The 16,012-nt window shown below is 30.8% G+C and overlaps 1 pseudogene; it reads left to right on the forward strand.

The window, feature by feature from the left end:
* Positions 1–1,831: 1,831 nt before the first annotated feature.
* Positions 1,832–4,928, forward strand: LOC100244621 (uncharacterized; annotated as a pseudogene).
* The last annotated feature ends 11,084 nt before the right edge of the window (positions 4,929–16,012 follow it).

Below are 16,012 nucleotides of genomic sequence, written 5' to 3' on the forward strand. Positions count from 1 at the left end.
GTTCATCACGTATTTATTTTTATATTAAATTTATTATCAATAATTATTTATTATATATTATTATTTTATATTTAAAAATGTTCATAAATAATTAAAATTAATAAATATAAAAAATGAAATATTAAAAAATTAAATTAAAAAGATTTCATCAAGCTAACATATTTTGATAAAAAAAAAAAGAGTAAAAAAGAAGATGGGGATATTATAGAGGTGGGGAAAAAGATAAAAGAAAAATCATGTGGTATAATAATTGCCACGTGTTAAAGTTATTTTCTTTAAAAATTAATTATAGTAATGATGAACTCATTTGTCTTATCAAAGTAAATAAAAATAAATAAATAAAAGAAAAAAAGAAAAAGAAAAAAAGTGGTGGTTGATTGGAGGTTAGAGAGGAGGGTTTGAAGGTAAATTTGGAATATTGATTATTTTCACTAAGTAGATATTTTGAAAGTTATTTTCAATGTTTTAAAAACCGGACCGGCCGGTCCGACCGGTCCAACCGTCGACCGGTCACCATTCCGGTCCGATCCGGTCATTTGGACCGGATTGAGATCGAACCGGAGTTGAACCGCTCGAACCAGCGGTTCAACCGCTGAACCGGACAAACCGATCGGTTCCAAGGGAACCGGCCAATTCAAATAATTTTAATTTTAAAAAAAAAATTACACAATAAAAATATTACTGTGGGTAAGCTGCAAGCATGAAAGGTAGGATTCCATGTTGGGCCTGTCTTGTGACAAGCCCACACACCCACTCCAATTACCCTGGGCCTCTTTTTTGAGCCCACAAGATCATGCCAAGGCTTTGCTGAGGATGGCTTTTATAGGAGTCATTTGACTCCTTGTTCCTCTCATATTCCGATGTGGGATTGCATTTTATCAATGAAAAAAAACATAACAAACATAACAAAACTCCACCAACAGAATTTGAACCTTGGACCAATCTTTAACTCTAGTCCACCTAGGAAACCACTCGGCTACATGTGTTTTATCATCTAATGTGCCAAACAAAATAATATATATTAGATTTTAAATTTTTTTATAATATTAAATAAAAATAATATAATATTTTTAAAAATTATGAAATTAGTTTAAATTTTCATTTTTTTTATATTCACATTTAAATATTATACATATTTCATTTAATAAAATTTAAAATATTAATATGATTTAATTTGATAATATCAAAGATATAAAATAATATTATTGATGTTTAATTTATTCATATATATTTTAAAATTTTTTATAATTATTTTTAATTTTAATAATATATAAATTATATATTTATTACGTCACCGGTTCGATAGCGGTTCGACCGCCGGTCCGACCAGTGAACCGTGAACCGGTAACTTTTCCAGTTCGATCACCGGTCCGATTCTGAAAACATTGGTTATTTTGCCTGAAACCCATATTGTTTGAAAATAAAAAATCAAAGTTTTAAAAAAATACAATTTTTTTGAAATGATGCATGATTATATCATTCCCCTAATAGATTATTTATTCCTTTAAACTTTACTTCAAATAAAATAGTTTTAATTATTTTCTTTTTGGAATTATATTTAACATATTATTAAAAATATAAAAAACATTTTAATAATATTGTTAATGAGTTTATATATATATATATATATTGTAAAATAATTAAATTTAAAAATATTTAAATTTAGTTATGGGCTGCCCATTTCAAAATAATAAGAATCTCGTAACCTAATTTTTCCAAATTCCAGGTAAATATGCTAATCTAAAAATAAAAAATAAAAATTAGGTTTTTATGCTCTCCAATCTACCACTTAAGCATCCGACATGGCTAAAATAAATTACAAAAAAAAAAAAAAAAAAAAAAGGAAAAAAAACAAAAGTGTGTGATCCTCTTTCTCGAGTCTTCACATTTTGAGACACTGAAACCAAATCAAAATTAATCCTTCAAATTAATTTTCACCTCCAAACATGGCTATCCGAAAAACCCTAACGTCTGCCTCCTCTTCCTCTTATCCCGGAAACCTAAATTCCGTGACCCTAACCCCTTCTCTTTCCGAAAACCCTCCGGAATCGGAAGATTCATAATTCTTCAGAATTAATTTTCACCTCGAAGCCAAACCCTAACTGCCTCATCTTCCTCTCATTCATATCCCAAAAGTAGCTTCAACAGTCAGGCCTGTAGCCATGAAAGCCGTAGTGATCACTACTTCCGGTGATCCCCAAGTTCTCCAAGTGCAAGAAGTCGAAAACCCTGAAATTGGAGATGATGAAGTTCTAAGTAGAGTGGACGCCGCTGCCATTAACCGAACAGATACGCTCCAGAGGAAGGGCTTGCACCCTTCCTCAAAGGCGGCAGTCCCTACCCGGGTCTCGAATGTTCTGGAATCATCGAAGCTGTTGGAAAAGCCGTCGTTCGATGGAAGGTTGGCGATCAGGTATTTCAATTGCCTAATATTTTGATTTCGTTTCTGTTCCTCTGTTTTTCTCGGCTATCAAACACTAGGAACGTGTAAATAAGGAGGTTAGTTGATTGCGAAAACGGGAATTTTTTGTTCGTGTCTGTGTTAAGGAGTCTTTGTTGAGAATTTTGGGGAAATTTATGATAGGTTAAATTATTGAGCTTATTGGTTTTCAAATTTATGGTTGTAAGAAAATTGGTCAGTGTAAGGTTATGGGTTCATTACCAATTTGCTTAGTGAAAATTTTTCCACATATTGTGGACCGGTTTGGTAGCAGAAATAAGAACTGTGTTTTGTTTTTCAAAACGGAAATGGATGCAGAAAACATGTTTGGTAGCCTACTTTCAGAACTTGTTTCCGAAAATATTTCCTGAAAATGAATTATTTCAGAACTTGTTTTTAAAAAATTCAAACACTTTATCAATTTAAAAGGTTCTGAAATGGACATGTTCATGGTCTTCATTTTTTAAAATTAAAGCTTTTATGAAAAAACCATTTTCCCTTCTACTAAACAAACAGGCTCTATATTGTAACAGATCGATTGGCCATTTCCTTTGTCATGTTTTGTGAATCATGGCAACACTGGAATCCACTCCATTACCATCTGTTAGTGATTAGAAGACAAAGCACCAATTTTAATGATATCCTTTATGTGATTTTGCTTCCTCCTGAGTACAAGTTCATAATATACATGGTACATGGTGAATCTGTATGACAGTTCATGGTATACAGGTGTGTGCTCTTCTTTCTGGTGGAGGGCATGCTGAAAAAGTGGCTGTTCCAGCTGGGCAAGTTCTCCCTGTCCTATCTGGTGTTTCTCTGAAGGATGCTGCTGAGGTTGCATGTACTGTTTGGTCAACTGTTTTAATGATGAGCCGACTGTCTGCAGGAGAAACATTCCTGGTGAATTTTTTGTCTTTTTTATTTTCTGATGCCTGATATATTTACCAGCACAAATTTACCCTGTTGCTGTTTAATGTGTGTGCATCAATATTGGATTAGGGAGGTAGAAGAGCCATGGTTCTAATTAAATCATTACATCATCATATTCTTATTTAGATACATTGTATCCCACAATTTCATTGCATCCAAGGCTATGTTGTTTTTTATTGCACGGTTTGTCATGGTAATTTCTCAACCCTTCTCTGGAAAATTATGTTGGATGGCTGCTATTAATTACCCCAAAAGAAGAAATTTTATGTTGAAGTAAGATGAGTAGCACAAAGAGTTACTTGTGGTTGATCCTATCATCAAATGGGCGATTGATGCACAATCCAAATGGTAAATTTTTTTCCCCCTTTATCCAGATGGAATTTTTATGCATGGTTGAATAGTGAAATGAGAGGACTGATAATATTTCAGGTTCATGGGGGTTCAATTGGAATTGGTACCATCTATTCAAATAGCGAAATACCGAGGAGCAAGGGTATTTGTTACAGCAGGTTTGCCATCACTGTTCTACCTCATCTCACAGAATGCTTATCTCATGGCACCAATTCCTTTTCTTCACATGTTTTCAACCATTTTTTCCACCCAGGAACGAGGAAAAATTAGCTATTTGTAAGGATCATTGAGCAGATGTGTGCATCAATTACAAGACTGAAAACTTTGTTGCATGGGTGAAGGAGGAAACAGGAGGGAAAGGTATATTCTATTGTATCTTAACGATAATTTCAATTGAAGGTGGAATTGCTTTTTATTTTTTAGTGCACCAAATCCACTAGTCTGGAATGTTTGAAAAGATAAATAGTCATCTTCCACTTGATTCCGATTGTGAAGATCTAACCCCAAAAATGTTGAATGACAGGTGTTGATGTTATACTGGATAATATTGGAGGGGCCTACTTTTGGGGAGACATCAATGGTTTAAATGTTGATGGAAGGCTTTTTATTATTGGTTTTCAGGGTGGAACAGTGGTACAAGTAAATCTTTCAGGTTTACTTGCAAGGCGCCTTACAGTGCAAGGTACTGCTTTCTCTGTAGAAGATTTTTCTGTAGTTTTGGAGTTGAATCAATTTGATTAATCTCATCCAAGTTCAGAACTGAGGTGGATTCTGGCAAGCCAAGGAAAAACCAAATTACCATAAATTCTTTTTTTTTTTTCTGGATCGTTTTACTTCTTGGAAATCCTGTTTCTCGATCTGTTAATCACATGGTTTGTTTTTCTTTATTGTCCCTCTTTCTTTTCTTGTTGGTACCAAATCCCTAAGATGTGGAAGCCAAGTGAGCACTTTCTATCTTTTCTTGTTTCAATCTCTCATCCTCTTGTGCACATTGAGCAATAAGCTCATTCAAAGTCCATTTTTCCTTTTGTGTGTTGTAACTGATTTTGAATGGACTGAATTGTGTAGGCAGAGAGATCAAGACCAAGTGCACGAGTATGTCTTCCGAAAACTCTAACTTTAGTGCCTTTAGTCTAGTCACAAGATTAGACATTTCCATAATATACTCCCTTATATTCTCTTTCCCTTTATACCGCATAGAGACAAGCTTACTAAGAATAGTGTTTGTCTCAACCTTTTCATTTGCAGCGATCAATTTGCTATCTGGTCTAAGAATGCCTTGGCTCGAGTTTTCTCAGGTATTGCACCCCTTATAACTTTTGGAATTGAGTGCTTCGTTATTATTAGACTCATGCGATTGGATCGCTCCCATTTTTCCATAGTAGACCTTTGCTCAGCAGTGCTGGCACTAGTAAGATCTGGAGGGCGATCCTCTCTTAATGCATAGTCTAAATCCATGCACCCGAGCACAATTATAGCGTGTTCCTTCCATTTCTTGAAGTTTGTGCCATTAAGGGCAGGAATGTTATTGACATTTGCAGATATAGAATATGTTGAATTCATAATAATAAAGCTCACAATCAGCCACATAAACATCATACATACATGAAAAATAACATCATACAAGATACCTAGTACAAACATTAATATTCTGTCTTTTGACAATAAATATTAACTTGTAATTGGTATCCTTATACAAAATTAATTCATAAATATTGACAATAAAACCAAAAACAATGTGCCTCTCTTTGGACTAACATATTGAATGCAAGATAAACTTTATATGTCACATATTTATGACTACTTTATTTATTATTATATTAAAATAATCTTTCTTTGGGTCGCTTATTTTAAATAATAATAATAACATGTTTAGATATTATAAAATAAATAAATTATATAATATAAGTTACTTTGGCAACTAACATACATAATTCATTTATTTTTTGTTGTTTCCTTCCTCTTGGATCTTTTGTTTGTGTTTTAAAAAAAAAAATGTTTCAGTGAAAATGGGAAATGCAACCAGGCTCTAATACCATTTTGTGGGACGTTCATTCTCCATTATCATCGAACACATGCAGGATATATTTATATATATCTATCAATTCATTCAAAATATGCCGATGGGAAGCCAGAGAGAACAAGTTCTATTTTTATTTTGAAAACATTGTTATCCTTAAAGAACAAACACTATTATTTGGATTTATACTCTCCTGCCTTAGGGACCATACCCTTTGGCTATTAGGCCTCACGAGTCTTAGGCCCATCATCTAAGGCTCGTGATGGCACTGGGCTCTACATATAAGGTGGCCCATACTCTGGAACGAATATAAATCATATGTATATATATGGATAGCTAAATCCTGAATAATGGTTAATATGATGTCGGTTCACATTTATTATATCATATAGACTTCCCATCTGAAGAAAATCGACAACAAGTAGCTTTGCCATTCTTAGTTCGTATACAACCAACCTTAGCAAGGGTTGAACCCTTTTATGCTTAGTTGTGCCATACAGATCCTTACCACCGCCTACAACATGTAATTGAAATGATTCGATAATATCATCTAGTGAACCAATACCTCCAAATGAGAGACCATTGCCTCAGTAACTAAGACTCACGACTGAGAATTGCGTGAACCCCTTTGCTTGGGTTGGAGCTTGACTGATGCACAAAATATTCATAGGCCTCTTCCCATAACAGGCACCTTGTGTTTGCAACATAATTGAACATGTATTGAAGTGAGTTTTTTTGCATCTTTTTGTAAGAAAATTCTAAACAACAAAGATTGCTTAGTGTGCCTGACTCCTCAAGGAATCAAGGTTCATTCCTGTAGGGCCAGTTTTTTCACAGTCGAACTAGATAACATGGAGAGTATGTTGCAATGCTTCAACGGGGTATTTCTTAGGAAAATCCACCTGAAGCTGGTACAATTCGTTGGCGTACTGAGTTCCTAAAGCTCTATTGACTTCAATCACCCATCTCTGTAGATTATCGGTGACTTTATGCTCGGATCCTGTAGGAGGATTGACTTGACATTCCACTAGTTTTTTCTGGAAGGCGATTTTGTTTAACACCTTGTGAGAAGAGGCAGGGGAACTGGTCATTGTTTCTTCGAGAAGATCAGTGGCCGAGGATGGGTTTGGACCAGAATTGCTATATGGGTTTTCTTTGGGTGAACCAATTAGTGAAATAGGTGGCTATATAGCAACTAAAGGGTGGTCATACTAACGAGGAGCTATTATTTCATGCATGTGGAGAGGAAATGACTAGCTTCTTCAAGGATATATGATTATTCATCTCTAGCTTACGTTGACTATCTCCTAACAAATTTCTGCTTTGAAGCTCCCTTAGTTTCACTACAGCTAATTGGCCAACTTGGTTTCATCATGTTTCCTACAACCTCTAAGCAAAGCATGCCAGATCACCGAATCAGGTTCTATTCGCATTTTGTCCATAAACTCCTTTGCCTATTGACAATAGACTGCCCCTCAAAATTTGATGAGATAACATCAACGCTGACATGTTGGCCATCCCCATAAGCATCTTTATAGAGATTGATTCTATGTTTAGATATTTCTCTCTCCTCAAGTGAGTTCAACTTTTCTGTAGCATCCTTCTCCTTCTCTACTAATAGTCTTAGTTGAACATCCAACCTATGTTCCCAAAGTGCCAGCATCTCATATCTGATGACAAGCCAACAACCTTGCCCTTGCTGAGACCCAAATAAGTATCCAGAACCATCAACATCAACCCTTTCATAGGCCTTTGTATTTGAAGGTCGGATTGGGATTGCTTTGAATGCACTGGCACTACAATACACAATTGTTTCTTCTCCGATAAAAACACCACAAAGAGGTGAGGGGACTGGTATTAGCAAAGAAGTGTTGTTATCTATATTGTTCTAAGCCCGATTACCCTCAACAAAATCCTCATCCTCATCTGTACTCTTCCATTACATCCCTAGGCTTTTCAATGTGATCCACATGGCTTACAGGAATCCAGAAATACTGATCTGTATAAAAGTTGCTCTTATGGGGCTCTCCTAGAAAACATCCCAATCAAGATGATCAACCTAGCTTAGATGCTCAGCACCCCAAACTTACCAGAAATAGAGGAATAAAAAGCAAGGATAGGAGCCAAAGTAAAAACTAAGGGAAGAGCAAATAGGAAATCAAGCAAAACATGAATGTACAGAGCCTCATTTCAGGTGACATCTTTGGGCTAATAATAGGTGGAATTAACAAAGTAGATAAGCATGATTGTTATAAATATCAAGTTCAAGGATGAAGTCGTGCATCAGCTACTTATAGGGGGAGTCAAGGAAACCAAGATAAGATCAAAGAGAGCATGTATGCAAATAAACAGATACGACAAAATAGACCAAACAACTCGTGAATATCCTCCTACAAAAAACTACTACACGTGGCAAAAAGTGATGAAACAAAAAGAGTTGGGTCCGCATATACATATCCTATTCTATCCTATTCCTTCAAATCCAAAGCAACCTGTATTTTCAATGGGATTTGTTGTGATGAATTTTACTGGATTGTAACATGTAAATATGTTAAAAGAGGCTTGGGACATTCCTATATAGTAACGCATAAAGGTACTTCCATTGTGAAGTTGTCAAAATTGCAAATTTAAATTACAAAATTTGAAAACATAGAGATGAAAGATGATGAAACCTTCTTTGAAATTTTATATTGAACTCATTAATATTATTAATTTTCATTTCAGTCTAGGGGAAAGAATTCTTTACTCTAAAGTGGTCACAAAAATATTAAAATTCCTTGTCGAGAGATTTAGACCTAAAGTGATCAATATAGAAGAAAGTAAAAATATTCTAAGTGTAGGTAAACTTGTAGACTCAAATGACTCTACCTTCTCATAAAAAATCCTCAATTTTATAAATTATATTGATTTCTTCATTTGATACAAAATTTGAATAAAGATTTTTCAAATGACAACACAAGGAAAGGGAAAAAAAAATTCTCTCCAAATCATATTATTTAATCACTTAAATTATTTAAAAATAAAAATGTTTACTGCTAACATTATTTAGGTTCATCTTTCTTTTGATGGAGGTTAAAATTCATAATTTTGAGGAAAAAGATGAGGATTCTCATTTTTTTTCCATATATGAATGGGATTCTCATTGTGTATATGTGGGTTACTAAATGGCAAATTTGGGGGCCACCAGAGTCTGCAATATGAGGGAAAAATGAAGTTGAGTTTGTCACCAAGAATAGACATGGTTCCTACAAAGGTGGCATCTTTAATTTCATGTTTGGATTGGACTTGTCATGTAACAACTTAACAAGTGAAATCCCTCATGAACTTGGAATGTTAAGTTTGATTCATGCATTGAACTTGTCTCGTAATCAACTAAAAGGCTCCATTTCAAAGAGTTTTTGCAATCTTTCTCAAATAGAGAGCTTAGACCTTTTTAATAATAAACTAAGTGGAGAAATTCCTCCAAAATTGGTTAGACTAAACTTTTTAGCAGTGTTCAATGTGACTCACAATAGCATCTTCGGAAGAGTTTTAGATATGAATACATAATTTGCAAAATTTGATGAAAGTAACTATGAAGCTAATCCTTTCCTTTGTGGACCACCATTAAAGAGAAAATGTAGCATAAATGTTGTTGAACCACCTTACCAACCATTAGAGTCTTCGGAAGAAAGTGATGCAAAATGGTATAATATCAATCTTGTTATTTTCTTTGCAAATTTTACTACATCATATATCATGATATTATTAGGAATTTCAACCATTCTTTACATTAACCCTTATTGGTGTCAAAGATGGTTCAATTTTATCGAGAAATATATATACTTTTGCTATTATTTTGTTTCCTATACTCTTTCCAAGTTATTAACATATTTTGAATAATTAGAGATTTTTGTTTTCAATAATATTTACATAATTAACTACTATTGGCTTCCATGACATGGAAAGAAATGCGATGAAGGCAACAACCACTTTTTTTTCTCCTCTACTAGTGCATGATTGATATGAGTTAAAACTTGCACCCTTATCTTTGCTTAAATTTTCTCAGCTTTTGTTTCAATTCTTAATTATCATTTCTTTTATGTATTGTTTAATACAATATCCTAAACACATTGCTTTGAAGGTTACTTATTTATTAAGCATGATATTGATTTTCATAAAAACAAATTCAAGTTTTTTAGGAATTTTTAGAATTATTATAATTTGGAGTTCACATTAGAGGAAAAAAGGAAAGAAAAGAATAGATGATTAAAAAAACAATTTTAGTAAGTATAATTTGTCATCTTCGGTATAACAAATGGGAATTCCAAAATAATATTTCAATTTGTTAGTCTATTCCTTATAGTATTAATTGATATATCAAATAGGAAGTCACGTTTTGATTTTTTATTAGCTTGAATTGCATGTCACATATATTTTAAAATCAAGCATACATCAGCCGGGAAGTTCTTGTAACATGCATGAACATGATATGATGAATTGAATAATTTTCTTAATATATGTGTATATACTACACATTATTAAATCATATATGTATATTTATAGTCGTATAATATATTTATATAAGTAACAATAAATTATATTGTATAAGGTATCGGTAGGAGTTTTCAATTCCCTCATACAATAATATCTATCAATAATTGGATTGGACACCTTGCTGGCCATGAGAATGGACTTGACATTAACACATAGCCTTGAGTGGTGTTGATATTATTACTTTGAACCAGAACTGCAGTCATCTCAAAAACTATATTATATAGAAAAGCAAAATAAAAACATTAGTTAAAACAAATGTCAAGATCCTTGAAATCACGTTTCAATATGTTAAATTACCATTTTTTTAAATAAATATTTTATAGGTTGTGTGAATAAATATAATTGCTATGAAGGTTTCAATTTAATTTTACTAGCAAATCCATAATAGGTGAAAAGACAAAACTACCATTTTTGTTTTTTTTTCTTTATTTACCTTTTTTCTCTCGTAACCTTACTCCTTTCACCTTTTTGTTTTTTCCTTTTTCTCAACTAACTATTTTTTTCTTGTAATTGTTATTATCATTTTTTATTATAAATATTATAACCTTATATTATAAATTTTTAATTATATTTAAACTAACTAATGTTGTGGTTTTAATTGACATGGAAAAGAATGTGGTTATACATGTGATTGTCGCCTTTTTTTTTTTCCAATTAGTTAACTATTGATACAAGTTAAAAGTAAAAATTGCAATATTATCTTTATGTCAATTTCACCGATCTTTTGTTTTTATTTTCATGTATCATTCCTTTTTTGGTTATTTAATTAAAAGGATTAAAAAAAAAAAATCACATATTCACAAGAATAACCTTCATATTTTAAAAACATAAATTTTTATAAAAATACCCTCCAACTATAATTTTTATATGTCCCTATTTCAAATTCAAACACTTCTTTTAATAATAATAATAATAAAAAAGGGCAAAAATGTCAAACTGGGATTATATTTATAATTTTCAATAATTAGAGGTTGTTTTTCCAAAGTAAAAATTATTTTGTTCCTTTGGCACAAATATTTCTTTCTTTTTTGTATTTTTTTATTCAAAATATTAAACACATTACCCTCAAGGTTACTATTTATTATGAATGGTGTTTACTTTACATTACGACAAATTCAAATTTTTTAGAATTTTTTAATGTTAAAATAATTTGGAGCTTAATAGGGAAAAAAAGAATAAATAATTAGAAAAGCAATTCAAAAAAATAAAATTTATCCTCTTAAATTGGTTTTGTGTAATACTATAGAAGCCATTTCTTGAGTTTGATATGGTAGAATTTGGATTCATATTTATTTTAAAATCAAGAAATTCAAGTGTTGGTAGCATCAATAGAATCTTAAAAAATTTGCAAAAAAATATTTAGGTAGATCACATTTAAATATAACTAATAGAATAAAAAATTAGTATTATTAGGAAGACATGATCAATTAAATCTTTTTTCTTATCTATGACACCGACTTTATTTTTTTACATAGTCAATATAATTTATTACAACTTATATGTCATTAAATTATACATGTTTATATTAAATATAATATAAGATCATTAATGGAATAATTATGCAAGTAATATAAATTGTATATAATATAAAAAATTTAAAGTCCATCAAACTAATGGAATCTATTATAATAAGTAGACTAGACACCATGTTGGCCCGAGTTGGAGGCCTAGGCCAGATTTTAAAGGCTGGGCTTTGAGTTGCCCGTGGGCCTGAGCCAAGGCCTTCTCTTGGTATCATCATTTTGAAGAAATAAATTGCTGATACAGAGAAAAAAACTATACTAAATAGAAAAATAAATAAAAGCATTGACTAAAATGAAGGCCAAGGTCCTTGAAAAATAATCTTAAAATTGTTGCATATATAATTTCAATAATGCATAAATAATTGCAATATATATGATGTGATAAAGAATTTGGAATTAAAAGAAGATTGATCTATTTTAAATGTGGTTGGAATATTTCTAAATTTGTGATGGGAAGTTAGACAGCCAATTAGGGATCCATATTATTTATTTTCAATGATATGAATTTATTTACTTTTATTAATATTCTTAATGCAACAATATAAAATATGTCAATTTTCTAAAATTAAAAAAGTAATTGTAAAAGAAAATTTTTAATTATTTTTATGAAATTGAGTTTATTATAGCATTTTTCTTTACATAAATTTCTTTTTTATTTTTATTTTTTTAAAAATGAGATATGAAAAAAAAAGATCAATATTAGTAAAAGTAAAACCCAATATATAAAAAATATGAATAAATGTTTATGAAATAAGATTTAAAAGTGAGAAGGTAATAATTTTTTTCTCTTTTAATTCCTATTCAATTCATTACAAAAAATATTTTTGGTTTTTATGCTAAAATTTATTGTTTATTAAAAAATTCTAGTATATCTAGCTATCATAGAAGAGCTCCAAAATTTTATTGTTTAAGAGAATATGTGTTGCCACTTTAAAAGATTTATATGCAAAAGGGATTGATATTTTTTTCCTTTGGATATGTTTAGTTCCCGGAAAATTTGAGGGAAAATGTGAGGGAAGAAAAATAGAGAAGAAAAGTATAACGAAATAAAAAGTGAAGGAAAATGAAAAATAGATTTAAAGTTAACAAATTATTTTCATTGGTTTTTTCAAACTTATTTTACTTATTTTATTCTATTAAATAAAGATTAACTAATTTTAATTATATTTGGTTTGATTTTTATTATTTTTCAAAGCAAAACCAAATATGAAAAAAAAAACATTTTTTTTTTTTGTTATTTTTTTCTTTCCTTATTACTTTTTAGGACTCAAACATAGCTTTTAGATTTGGAGCATGGAAAGATAAGAGTATTGAATAATGGTTCTATATATGCCCATGCCCATGCCCATGATACCATTGAAAAAAATGGAGAGAGGGTGAAACCTTTACTAGATGATAAATTATTCTCTTCAATGGAAATCAAATATAATTATTTTTATCTTGTATTAATTGAATGTTATACTCCATAAACTCAAAATTAAAATAAATAAAAAATTTAAAAACTAGGACAATCCCATTTTTTTTCAATTTCTTAAAAAGAAATTAAATTATATTTATTTATATCTATTTTCATCCCTACCCAACAAAATAAAAAAAAATTAACAAGGTGGGACATGTATGAGAAATTCTCACACTAACTCTCACTAGTTTATTTTTTTTTAAAAAAAAAAATAAAATCAATTTCTTTTAAAAAAATTAAACTACATAAAAAATAAACAAATTTTACAATTTTTTTTAAGAAAAGTAAATTTCTTATTTTATATATGTTAAAAATAAATATAATCTTTTATTTTTTATATATATAATCGGGTAAGGTAGAGTGGGACAAAGAAATAATCCCCTTCGATTCCAATCCGAATTTTTAAAATATAAAATAAAAATCTTAAACTCATCCCTAATCCATTTATTTTTAATCCTAAACTTGTCTTATTAAGAATAAGGCAAAGTGAGTACATGAAAACACTTCTTTTATCATCATCTCTACAAGTTCTAATGTTTAGATTGCAATCCATATCAAAGATTTATAAAGAAAGAACAACAATGAATTTCATAAACATTTGAAAGCATAAACAAAGTTTTAAATAATATTGCTTGAGGTGCAAATATTATTTGGCGCACATGTTGAGGGACTTCAACTGGTGTAGTCTAGGTTTTTTACACTAGTAAGTAATCTTGAATATCTAGAGTAACTTGATCAAAATCTCTTTAATTTTATTTTCTTTGATGGTTGTATGATGAATTAGAATGCTTATATAACATGATTAAAAATTTTAAGAAAAAAAAACTAAGAAGAAAGAAAGAAGCATCGATCTTCCAAATATTGCTTCCACTTTAATATCTAGTAGGCTCTAAGAAAAGAACTTTATTCATGAATCATAACCCAAGTCGAAAATAAATTGAACCCATTTTCTAAGTTAAATTTTGAATTTTTTACTAGTGAATGCAAATTGGGAAAATGTATATAAATATAATCAAACTAGAATAGTAGATTAGGTTTGTAGGTGGAGTTTGTTTGAATTGTTGGAACTTCCAAGTCGTTGTGGGTCTAGTGGTCCCATAGCTCTCTATTAATTTCCACCATCAATTTTTTGCAATAAAGTCAAGTCATTCCTAACCCTTATATTAAGTTGGCCTTAAAAGTCAAGTCATTGATCATAGTTACATTCATGAATCACAACCCAAGTCGAAAATAAATTAAACCCATTTTTCAAGTTCAACTTTGAATTTTTTAGTAGTAAATGCAAATTGGGAAAACATATATAAATATAATTAAACTAAAATAGTAGATTAGGTTTGTAGGTGGAGTCTGCTTGAATTATTGAAACTTCCAAGTCATCGTGGGCCCAATGGTCCCATAGCTCTCTATTAATTTCCACCATCAATTTTTTGCAATAAAGTCAAGTCATTCTAACCCCTATATTAACTTGGCCTTAAAAGTCCAATCATTGATAGCTAAATCCCAACCCAAGTCAAAAATAAATTGAACCCATTTTCTAAGTTCAACTTTGAATTTTTTTTAATTGGAAAAATGTATATAAATAGAATTAAACTAGAATAGTAGATTAGGTTTGTAGGTGGAGTTTGCTTGAATTTGTGAAACTTCCAAGTCGTCGTGGGTCTAGTGGTCCCATAGCTCTCTATTAATTTCCACCATCAATTTTCTGCAATAAAGTCAAGTCATTCCTAACCCCTATATTAAGTTGGCCTTAAAAGTCAAGTCATTGATCATAGTTACATTCATGAATCACAACCCAAGTCGAAAATAAATTAAACCCATTTTTCAAGTTCAACTTTGAATTTTTTACTAGTGAATGCAAATTGGGAAAACATATATAAATATAATTAAACTAAAATATTAGATTAGGTTTGTAGGTGGAGTCTACTTGAATTATTGAAACTTCCAAGTCATCGTGGGCCCGGTGGTCCCATAGCTCTTTATTAATTTCCACCATCAATTTTTTTGCAATAAAGTCAAGTCATTCTAACCCTTATATTAATTTGGCCTTAAAAGTCCAATCATTGATAGCTAAATCCCAACCCAAGTCAAAAATAAATTGAACCCATTTTCTAAGTTCGACTTTGAATTTTTTTTAATTGGAAAAATGTATATAAATAGAATTAAACTAGAATATTAGATTAGGTTTGTAGGTGGAGTCTACTTGAATTTGTGAAACTTCCAAGTCGTTGTGGGTCTAGTGGTCCCATAGTTCTCTATTAATTTCCACCATCAATTTTCTGCAATAAAGTCAAGTCATTCCTAACCCATATATTAATTTGGCCTTAAAAGTCCAGTCATTGATAGCTACGTTCATGAATCCCAACTCAAGTCAAAAATAAATTGAACCCATTTTCTAAGTTCAACTTTGAATTCTTTTAATTGGGAAAATGTATATAAATACAATTAAACTAGAATAGTAGATTAGGTTTGTAGGTGGAGTCTGCTTGAATTTGTGAAACTTCCAAGTCGTCATGGGTCTAGTGGTCCCATAGCTCTTTATTAATTTTCACCATCAATTTTCTGCAATAAAGTCAAGTCATTCCTAAACCATATATTAATTTGGCCTTAAAAGTCAAGTCATTGATAGTTACGTTCATGAATCACAACCCAAGTCTAAAATAAATTGAACCCATTTTCCAAGTTCAACTTTGATTTTTTTACTAGTGAATGCAAATTGGGAAAACATATATAAATATAATTAAACTAGTATAGTA

The sequence above is a fragment of the Vitis vinifera genome, chromosome 9 (assembly GCF_030704535.1).
Source record: "Vitis vinifera cultivar Pinot Noir 40024 chromosome 9, ASM3070453v1".
NCBI classification, from domain to species: Eukaryota; Viridiplantae; Streptophyta; class Magnoliopsida; order Vitales; family Vitaceae; genus Vitis; species Vitis vinifera.